Source organism: Harmonia axyridis, chromosome 1 (assembly GCF_914767665.1).
Source record: "Harmonia axyridis chromosome 1, icHarAxyr1.1, whole genome shotgun sequence".
NCBI lineage: Eukaryota > Metazoa > Arthropoda > Insecta > Coleoptera > Coccinellidae > Harmonia > Harmonia axyridis.
This window is the reverse complement of record NC_059501.1, coordinates 59,870,518-59,882,475: the sequence shown is the minus strand read 5'-3', so window position 1 is coordinate 59,882,475 and position 11,958 is coordinate 59,870,518.

Below are 11,958 nucleotides of genomic sequence, written 5' to 3'. Positions count from 1 at the left end.
AGGAGCTCAAATTTTTAAGATATACAATTTTAAAGAAATATAAGTTACATTATTTCAACTCAAATCAGTAAGTGGAGTAAACAAAAGTAGATACGGAATTTTTATTTAAGTTATACAAAATACAATATTATGTCGTACTTACAAACAGAAAAAAACATTGAAGAAGTCAAATAGTCACTTTACACTTCGAAAGCTTCTTTTCCGCGACATTCTCGAGTGTTTTTTAAATTGTCCCTTTTAACACTTCAGCAGTAATATGCCATCATATGCATGTCTCATCTTCCTTGGTAGCGTCCTCCATAACTTTAATATCTTGGTGAAATCTTTCATCTTGTTCCTCAATCATGTCTCCTAAATCTTCTGAAAAATGTGGCTGTGTAAATAGTGTATTTTGATAATCATATTGTACCCTAAGGATTTAAAACTTTTAAGCATTTTGTTAACCATTTCATTTTGAGCTTTATGTTTTCCTAGAAAATTTTCTACAACTGCAACAAATGATATCCAAGCTTCTCGTTCAACTTGATTCATTGAATTGATGAAGGCAGGATCATTAATTAGTTGTCTCATTTGTGGGCCGTCAAATATCCCTGCTATTCTTATCAAGAGCCTTTACAAATTGCTTCATTAAGCCCAACTTTATATGTAACGGAGGAAGTATGATTTTTAGGGGATTAAAAGGGTCAGATCAGGTACCTGATAGGCAATGGTTCCACTATTTATAGATTCACCTGCAATTTACTCAATTACAGACTGACAATAAAACCATTGTACAGGGTGGGCAAATAAGCGAGGTAAGCGGCTATATCTCAGGAACCACTCATCGTAGAGACTTGCGGTAAAAAATTTTACCACTAAAGTAAACAAAAGAAAACACTGGAAATTATTTTGAAGTTCATACCTCCACCGCTAGGGGGCGTAATAGCTATCGTCGAGTAGAAAAATGCATTTTACTCGAAAAATTTTCATATCAAGTTGGAAAAAAAATATCATCACTGTTAACCTTGAAAAATTCTCTATCTGTTTGAATTGTCACTTTCGATTTTGCGACATCAAATAAGGGTGGGGGAAAGATAGAAATCTGACTGATTGAAATGTCTGTAACTTCAGTTTGGCTCAACATTTTTGAGCAAATTAAATCTTATTTGAGAGACAACATCTTGTTTATTAAGGAAAAAATATACTCATGATGAATTTGATTCAGCTGCTTCCGATAGGGAGCGCTAAGTCAGAAGTTCATTGTTTTGTTCATTTTTCAAATTTCAAATGTAATGATAGGATTTTCAAAAATATTTCATTGAATTTGCATGAAAAAACCTGAAGGTCGCAAAGCGATAATTTCAGGCGTTCTGAAGTTATGGCCGAAAGAAGATATTCTTCAACTGATGCACTGCGAAAAACCAAATTGAGTCTTCAAGTTCTAACAGAAACAGAAATCCCATCAAATTTGTATGAAAAAACCAAAAGGTCGCAAAGCGACAGCTTCAGGGGTTTTCTAGTTATGGACGAAAAAAGATATTCTTCAACTGATGCACTGAAAAATTAAATTGTGTCTTCTTTCGGCCATAACTCCAGAACGCCTGAAGCTATCGCTTTGCGACCTTCTGGTTTTTTCATACAAATTTGATGGGATTTCTGTTTCTGTTAGAACTTGAAGACTTAATTTGGTTTTTCGCAGTGCATCAGTTGAAGAATATCTTCTTTCGGCCATAACTTCAGAACGCCTGAAATTATCGCTTTGCGACCTTCAGGTTTTTTCATGCAAATTCAATGAAATTTTTGTTTCTGTTGAGAAAATCCTATCATTACATTTGAAATTTCAGAGAAAAATGAACAAAACAATGAACTTCTGACTTAGCGCTCCCTATCGTAAGCAGCTGAATCAAATTCATCATGAGTATATTTTTTCCTTAATCAACAAGATGTTGTCTCTCAAATAAGATTTAATTTGCTCAAAAATGTTGAGCCAAACTGAAGTTACAGACATTTCAATCAGTCAGATTTCTATCTTTCCCCCACCCTTATTTGATGTCGCAAAATCGAAAGTGACAATTCAAACAGATAGAGAAATTTCCAAGGTTTACAGTGATGATTTTTTTTTTCCAACTTAATATGAAAATTTTTCGAGTAAAATGCATTTTTCTACTCGACGATAGCTATTACGCCCCCTAGCGGTGGAGGTATGAATTTCAAAACAATTTCCAGTATTTTCTTTTGTTTACTTTAGTGGTAAAATTTTTTACCGCAAGTCTCTACGATGAGTGGATCCTGAGATATAGCCGCTTACCTCGCTTATTTGCCCACCCTGTACATACATCAATGAAGACATAATAATTTTGGAACTCTCATAAATGAATATACTGAATGAAACCCACATTGTTAGTTAGTTGATGTATCTGAAATAGTAGAGCTGATAGAGAAAAACGAATTGCATGTACAGATTAAGTGTCCCAGATATAGTTAAAATCAGCTCTAAAATCCCAGACACCAAACAAAAAATTTTGTTTGTTGCCCTGTGTTATTTTTCTTTGGAGAAAATGTGTCGTACCTACTAACAAATATTGATATTATCTTCGTATTAGGAATCCCGAGCTTATAGCCAGGGCGGAGGGTGGTTGAGGGGTTCAAATCAACCTTCATCTTTATGAAGGAGCGAAAGTTTTGGTAACGGGTCTTTGGGGCCACATTGAAGGCTGGTTACAATCTAGCAATAAAACTCGAAGAAAAGCCTACTGTTTTTCGACGACGAAAAAGTTAATATACATTTCTTGGCATTATAATAAACATCAAATAGCACATACACAAACAATAAACAACCACAGTACAAAAAGTATAACAACAGAAGAAGAAAAATATTAGAGGTGGAACTTGAATAGTATGCAGAATAGGGATTCACGGCTTGACTTGATGTTCAAGCTACTTGGCTTGACTTGACTTGAAATCATGTCAAGCTCAAGTCAAGTAGTAGTTTTTCAATCTCAAGTCAAGTTTTCATTTATCAAATACTTGAATTATATCAAGCTACTTGATTTTTAGCATTGTGTAGTATCACATCAATAAAAAAATGATGAAATGAGAAGGAACCTTGCAAAAAGCACTTTTATTTATTAAACTTTATTGTATAAAAAAAAAATATTGACTATTTTGAAATGGGAACCAAAAATAAATTACTATACCTAATAATAACAAAATAAAAAATATTAAAAAATACAGTTTCTTAATTTTGAAAAACCTCTAAGCACTGTTTGATTACATGATTAGGCTCATAGGTTTTGCTAGCTTAACGTTGTGCTCTCAGAAGCTGCGATTTCTCTGATAATTTGAGAGAAAAAAATGTGTCAATAGGATGATAAATTAGCCTAAAATTAAGGCCAAAAATAAATCTAAAGTTCCAAAATGGTTTTGCTAGCTTCCTAATATCTTCCCTAATATCTAAAAAAAAAAATTCTAAAAACGAGGTATCGCTGGAAAATATTTACAAGATCCAATAACCAAATACAGAATTCTTTGAATATGACTGTTCCAGGTACTAGATACAAGGTACTTTTCGAAATTGGATCTAAAAAATAAAATACCAAAATAATACTTAAGATTGATACACCAAATATAATAGACCATATAAAGGAACTAGCGGACAAATCCTACGAAAGAATGAAGGAGCACACAAAGGAAGGAATAAAGAACTCATTAGGCTATGACCATGATGAGAATAAAAGGGTCAAACGACTGAAGACCGTTCTGAATCAAATGAAATAATCAACACCATAAATAACATGATAGCAGTAAGAGAATCCAACTTCTACACTGCAATTACATTGGATACAGGACACAGGCATTGGCGCATCCACCAATTTCCAGGTGTCGTTTTCTTCGAATGAGTGCGTTTCTTCTATCATAGCTTGGTTCCGTCCGTGCTTATCTGGTCTTGATAGGGCTTCTTTGACGCTTATTGGTATATCGTCTATATCAGTTTCACCCTTGCAAAAGTAGGTGACGTAATCTTCCAAACTCTTGTTTGGTATTCTAACTCTCTCAGATCTACAAGGGATATTTGATTCTTCATCATCCGAGTAACCACTGATTCTTCTTGACCGTCTGGTTCCCCCACTGAATTGGTTTTATCGTGCTTCTCGCCCAAGCCAAAGCTTTGATCGACTACAATATCTTTAGTCTTAGTTCTTTTTATGTATAATCACATCACGACTGCTTATGATTCTTCTGACAGTAGGATCATATAATCTATATGCTATAACGTTATCTCCAAATCCAACTAGTATCATTTTCTTGGATTTCTTATCCCATTTCAGTCAATTAGCCTCTGGAACATGAACCATACACTCACTGCTGAATATTCTAAGGTGATTAATATCTGGCTTTTTACATTACCAGAGTCCGAATGGGGTTCGGTAATTTAGACCTCTAGCTATGCATCTATTTCTGATATATGTGGTTCTATTGACAGCATCGGGCCAAAAAGTTTTAGGGAGCTCAGCATCAAATAAAAAGCACGTTCCCTCCTAAAAATGTCAAACATGTAAAGATTGATAACGTCATTCTCAAAAACAATTTAAAAAATTCAATAATTTCATTCAAAAAGTTTCAGACTTAAACTAACTTAACCTTTTTTTTAATGGAGGGAAATCCACCTTACTGTGCTGTGCCATATTGTCAATAATTCCCTGAGGTTTGGTGTCTTCCCAGATCAGCTCAAATTATCGGTAATAATTCCAATATTCAAAGCTGGAGATCCAGAAGACTGGAAAAATTAAAGACCTATTAGCCTGCTGAACAGTTTTTCTAAGATATTTGAGTTAGCAATGGTAAATAGACTTCTGACTCATTTCAATAGTCGTGAACTATTTCATTCTTCACAGCATGGATATTTGAGCGGTCGGTCAACGCAAACTGCTATTTTTCAATTCACAAATAATATTTTGAAATTTTTAGAAGAAGGTAAGCTGGTCTCAGGATTGTTCGTAGATCTTTCGAAAGCATTCGATTGTCTGAACAGAGATTATTTGATGGAAAAACTTAAAAAATATGGAATTGTAGGAAACGCATTGAAATGGCTCGCTTCCTATTTGTATGATCGTTTGCAGTGAAAAAAGTTAACCATAGATGGCTAAACATCTCTCTCAACTTGGCTCAAGAACGAATTTGGTGTTCCACAGGGTAGCATCCTAGGGGTGTTGCTGTTTTTAATAATGGTTAACGACATGTGTTATATAGCAGATTCTATCGAAGATGCAAAGTCAACCAATTTTGTGGATTATACAAATTTTTTAATAGCAGAACGTAATATAAATGAACTGCAAATGAAATGTGAGAATATATATGACAAGATTCAAGAGTGGCTAATAAGAAACAATTTCATTTTAAATAGAGATAAAACGGATGTGGTGGTCTTCCGAGCAAACAAATTGAGAGATGACCAGCTGATGGTGAAATTGGGTGAAGATATAGTTAAATCATCGAAGTTTACCAAATTTCTGGGTGTTGTCATAGATGAATTTCTACAGTGGACAGTGCATATAGAGGAGCTTTTGAAAAAATGGAATAAAGTATTTTATGCCATGAGAATAATAAACAAATATATTGACAATGATACAAAGAGGACACTATACTATGCAAACTATGAATCTCTCATGAGATATGGTATAATATTTTGGGGAGTGAACTCAGCGGTAAAGTCTATTTTTGTAAACCAGAAAAGACTCCTTAGATTACTCCTGAATATGAGCTATAGGGAATCATGCAGAGGAAAATTTAGACAGCAAGGTTTGTTGACGGTTTACGGCTTGTACTTACATGAATGCCTAATGTATTTATATAAAAATAAAATCGAATTTCTAACAAATAATACAAATGAGACTTATAATACGAGAACAGCAGATATTAACTTTCCATATCATCGGTTATCCCTTTCTGAAAAAAATCCATCTTATATGAGTATCGAAATCTTCAATAAATTACCCTATAATCTCAAGTCCATTGATAATTACAAGCAGTTCAAAACTAAAACCAAGAAATTGTTAATAGAACTAGAGCCATATTGTTTGGAAGATTATTTTGGTATGGCTTGATTGTGTTTATTTATATTGTATTCTTTTAGGACACTGTTTCATTTTATGTTTTTCTTTTGTGAGAAATATTATTTGAAATAAAGTTACTTATCTATTTATCTATCTATCTATCTATCTATGGACACCCAACAAATCTCGACACCTGTTGGCACCTGCTGGGTATTGTGGAGCTCTCCTGAGGGGCATACTCGCTAAAAACCTGCATTACACCTCCCCCGAACCTGTAGAGGAAGGTTCCAAGGACGCCAACCTTCCTCTTACACGTTCAGCCTCAGTGCGGCCGGCTCACCAAGGGTTTGATACTCAACGGCGGAATGCCCGTCTTTGTGTAACGCTGTCCTACCCTAGGGAGAGAGGGATAGGGTAGAAGCAATTCGTTTCTGGTGGTAGAGTAATTCAACAGGTAGCCTAAAAATCGTGAGGCAACTACTAGGGATGTGTGGTTCGTTCAATTTCGACGAACCGGGTCGAACCAGATCCATGGCTGAGACGACCCGGTTCAAAAGACCCGTTTAATTGAACCAATGGTTCTTTTCAGCTCACTAGCTCAGATCGAATCACGTACGATTTGCGCATGATTCAAAGATCCGTAGATCTGGTTCTTTCGTTCTTTGTTTTTTTTTTTTTTTTAAAGAATGTTAAGTTATTATCAGCTTTGTATTTGTTAGTCGGTATGTTTTTAATCGGATCGTGAATTTGAGATAATGATTTTTTAGAGACATAATCATAAACATAAAGGAGATCATCCATTATCATAAAGTTATAAGTTACTGAGATGACAGAATATAATAAATTGATATCTGGTTCATGAGATGATTATGGACCTCTCGAAAAAATTTCAAAATCAAATATATATTCCTCGTTCAAATTGATGATTTTGGAATATTTAAATGACTAATGAAGAAGTAGAAGTTAATCATGAATTTACATTGTACAGAACACTTAATTCACGAGGTCTTAAATTATTAATTTTAACGAAAACTACCTAATGATCATTATCTGTATCTATTCCAACCAAATAAATACAGAAGATCTGAAATTCCTTAAACTGATATTAACCCTAATTAATATATTTTGTTCCCGAAAAATATTCATTTTGATCAACTTTACAAAGTTAGGTTTGAATATCTAGTTAAAAAAATTCCATAACATTTTCGAGAAATAATAATTGGTGCATCTAAGAGAGTGCAATTACAGAGCCCAGTTTCTTTTACTATCTATCATCTTTCTTCAAAACCGAGTGCCTAGTGCCGAGCCGATGATCCATTTGCGAAATGGATGTTTTTTATTACTACCACAATTATGTTCCTTTAAGGTCAGTCCAAACCGAAACCCATCTACCTAGGCTCGGATAACGAACCATTCTATGGATCTTTGGGTCCTAAAAGATCCTCAGATTGAATGAACTGAATGTGAAAGTTTGGCTCATTCGGATCGGTTCGAACGAACGAATCATTTTCAGAGAGACGACCCGATCGAACCATTCGTTCTGAAGACCCGGGTCTTTTGATTCGTTCGTTCGTGAACGACACATCCCTAGCAACTACCCGTCAGTGAGCTCCCTCGTTCTGTGGAGTGTGGTTTCCCTCATAGCTTTGATTATAGAACTCAAGCCTGAGATAGTTCCACGCAGGGACTTGGTCGGCAAACCTCCCCTCTTCGACCTTAATCTTCCTCGAGGGAACGTCTCTTGACCCTGGTCTTGCGACCTTTGCGAACTTGCACAACTAACGCAAACCCTAAGTCCTCATGCACAGCATAGGATCAGCCTCAGTTTGTGCAGGGAAGTTATAAGGATGGGAATTTTTAGAGGGAGTTTAGTAGTTTTGCCTGGAGCAGTGGGGTTGAGCAGAATACTAACATACTTATTCGTTATCCTCGTTTCCTAAGATTCGAGGTCATAAAAGTCATAGTTAGTCCTCGAATAGTGTACCGAGAATTACACTTAAGGTCCTAAACTGGTGCCCGCGAAAACATAAGTAACCCCTATTCTATATGAGAAATAAAAACGCAGAAACGGCCATTTATGAGCTAACATTGGCAATATTAGATGCCTTGGAAGAGGGAGACATTACCTTGGGCTTGTTTCTTGATCTATCGAAGGCCTTTGATTGCGTTGACCATCGAAAACTTTTGGACAAGCTTGAAATGTCTGGTATAAGGGATAAACAACTTAACCTAATGAGAAGTTATTTACGAAACAGGATACAGAGAGTGGTTATATATAAAGATGGTGAGAAGTATTCCTCAGAAGGCATTGATGTGAATGTGGGCATCCCACAGGGCAGCATACTGGGACCACTACTTTTTCTAATATACGTTAATGACATAGGTCTAGTACTACCTGAAAATTGTGACCTCGTAAATTTTGCAGATGATACTAACATCTTGCTGAGGTGTAACAACCTCCAAATATCAATGGAGTTATTCAGTTCGGTGATGGATTAGATAAGCAGCTGGTGTTGTGAAAACAAGCTAATCTTGAATATGCAGAAGACTGTTGGCACCTACGTCTGTACGAGTAGATGTACACAAGTATTTCCTAACGCTCTGAGTTGCAAAGATGGTGATGTCAACGTCAAGGAGGTGGTGTCTTTCTTGGGGATTGCAGTTGATTTGAAATTTGAAATGGAAGGATCATGTCGAACAGCTAGGTAAAAAGTTGAACTCAGTGATTTATACACTGAATGTTTTGAAGAGAATGGTTGATGATGATGTGCTGAGGACGATATACTTTGCCAATTTTCAGTCGTTATCAACATACAGCATTTTATTTTGGGGTAGTTTCAGTGTCATGAATAGAATCTTCTTGAAACAAAAATGGGCGATCAGAGTAATTACTGGTAAAAAATATCGAGAGAGTTGTTGAACTCTTTTCAAGAAGAACAAAATATTAACAATTCCTGGTCTTTATATATATCGCTTAATGTTATTCTTTCATAAACATAATGACTATTTTTTCAAGTATAAAAATCACAATAATACAAGACGTATGTTTCCTTGATTCTTTCCTGATCATACTTCAACTTGTTTTGAAAAGCATCCATTATATATGGCAATAAAAGTTTTTAACGTGTTACCAGAAAAATTGCAAAATATTCAGGTTTATAATGTATTCAGAAAAGAGATATAGAAACTTATAATGAATTGTGAACCTTATGATATTGAAGAATTTTTCAATTTTTGTAGTTAGCTAAAGGTTATTTGACTTGTTTCATTTTTGTACCATGAAGTTGTTTTCAATTATTGAAATAAATATATCTATCTATTTATCTATCTATCTACCACGTACTCACAGCCAAATGTTGGCATCTTCTTGCTTCCTTCTCGGCCTCTTGTGTCTCCTTCTGCTAGACCTGTCAATGATTTCTACTAACCTTTATGGCCTCTGTCTGGTCTGTTCTGCGCCTCTCTGGTGGACCCTGCTGCTCTACTTCTCTTCTCATGTTACTCGTTCTGCTTGAGCCTCTCCCTTGAAGGGATAGAGATAAGGGGATATTATTAGGGATGTGTAAGGTATTGGCAGAAATGTGGTGTTTGGGGAACATGGGATTGTTGAGGTATGAGGAATAAAGCAGGCTGGGCTTAGCCACGCCTAATTCTTTGGTCAGTCTTAGTTTCACTTTCTACTTTACAGCAGGCAGTAAATACAAGCCCTCCCACCACGACAAGGTGCTGACCTCGGAAGAGAACCTAACCTAACCTTATACAACTGCACACCTGTAATTATGCAGATTGATGACGTCAATCTCAAAAACAATTGAAATAATTCAATTTTTTTTTTCTAAAAGAAGTAGTTGTCATTAGAATATCAGGCACGTATTATTACTTAATACGTTAATAAATTTGAAATTGAAATAACTCTAACTGAGTTATTTCAATTTCAAATTTCTTTCTCGTCTATCTCGGGAACTATTTATTTGCCAGTGCTCTTATTGAAAATATAGCATGATAGCATCATATATATATAACATCATGATATAGCATCATAAGAAATCACTATACGAATTATTATCAAAATTGGGGAGGGGCGTTAAACTAGAAATTAACCGAAAAGTTCCATTTATAAAAAGTGCACTGAACGCACTAAATTTATTTTTTTCATCTGATTTTGAACTATCATTTGATCTCTTATTTCCCTTGGGTCATTTGTTCATAAAATAACCAAAACATTTATATCAATAACATTTGACTTTTGAAATGTTGAAATTGTCCTTTCTACTTTCTATCTTTTTATGGTTTTATTTTCTTGACGTTTTTTAAGTGCGAATGCTGATCTCCTTGTTTCGACAGTATCTTCATGTGTCATGTCCATAGAGTGATGATGATCCGATCATCATGAAATGTTTCATTAAGCTTAAAATAGTCATTTCAAAATTTTCATATGGATGCAGTTGATAGTTTTGAAATAATTACAGAACCCCTACTCTGATTTTCCCCATTAATGAACTCAACCGCGGCATTCGGGATCCTAACCTATCCTGCCAATTCTAAAATTCTAGGTTTTTTTGCTCAAAAGTTATCGTGGTTACGGACATCCGGACGGACAGAATCGAATTTGAGGAAGGATTCGTCATCAATAAGTCGAACTTCATTGTATGAGAATATGTTCGGGGAACGAAGGCTCATAAAAAATCACACACCATGCATGGTATGTAGACTGACCAAATACCTATCTCAAAATAAAATAATATCTGACCAACAATATTCAGTTCAGGGAGAATCTTTCCACCGATGATGCGTTATTTTACTTCACCAATAAGATTCACATAAACATCTTGTGAAAAAACTAGAATCATATGGTATACGAGGAATTGTTCATGAGCTTTTCAAGAATTTCTTAACGAACCGTGTATCATACGTAAAAATCAACAATCACCTAAGCGAACCCCAGAACGTGAAGTATGGTATCCCACAGGGTACAGTTCTTGGTCCTCAACTGTTCGTATTATATATGAATTACCTACTAAAGATCGATATTGGAGGAGACATAATCTCGTCCGCGAACGACAAAGTACTGTTATTTGCCAACAATACCTGGGAAAACACAAAACTCGCATCAGAAATGGGTTTATACAGGATCAAACGCTGATGGTTGGACACAAACTTACTAACATTAAATTTCCAAAAAACAAGGTTTATTGCCTTCTCTAGGTCCATGTCAACTTAACCAACATTTTCCACGATTACCTATCATTCAAAATGAAGGTATCTCAAAAAAGTGCAGATATAGAAGAGAAAATAACCAAAGTAGAAAACATCCAATATCTAGGAGTAATTGTACACAAAATATTAAAATGGGTTTAACCACTCCAACTATCTCACAAAACGACTGAGAAAATTAAATTAGTGTTCACCTTCTATGAGTTTCGAAAATTCCTCCCTCAGAACATATTGAAGATGGCATATAGATCGTTAGTCGAGGCCGTTCTTACTTATGGAATTATCATTTGGGGTGGGACCTATGAGAGCCAAATAAGAACTGTATCTTTGACCCAAAAATGGATCCTCAAGGTTATAATATCGAAACCAAGAACCTTCTCTACAAAAAAATTTTTCACTAATGACTGGACTGTATATCTTCGGAGTTTCCAAATTTATGTATAAGAATAAAATTGTGAAAGATAAGAACTCCTATGATTACTACACAAGGGGAAAACAGAATTTGAGAATACCCCAGACAAATACAACCCTCTTTCAAAGGTTTATAAGTGCTAATGGACCAAGAATATACAACTGCATACCTCTCGAGTAGAAAAAAATTGGTAGTTTCAGGTTGTTCTGCAGAAGGTTGAAGAAGTTCATAATAAAGAAAAAGGATGTATTCCGATATAAATTATAAAAATTGACATCTCAATTCCCCCTGTTATGGTTC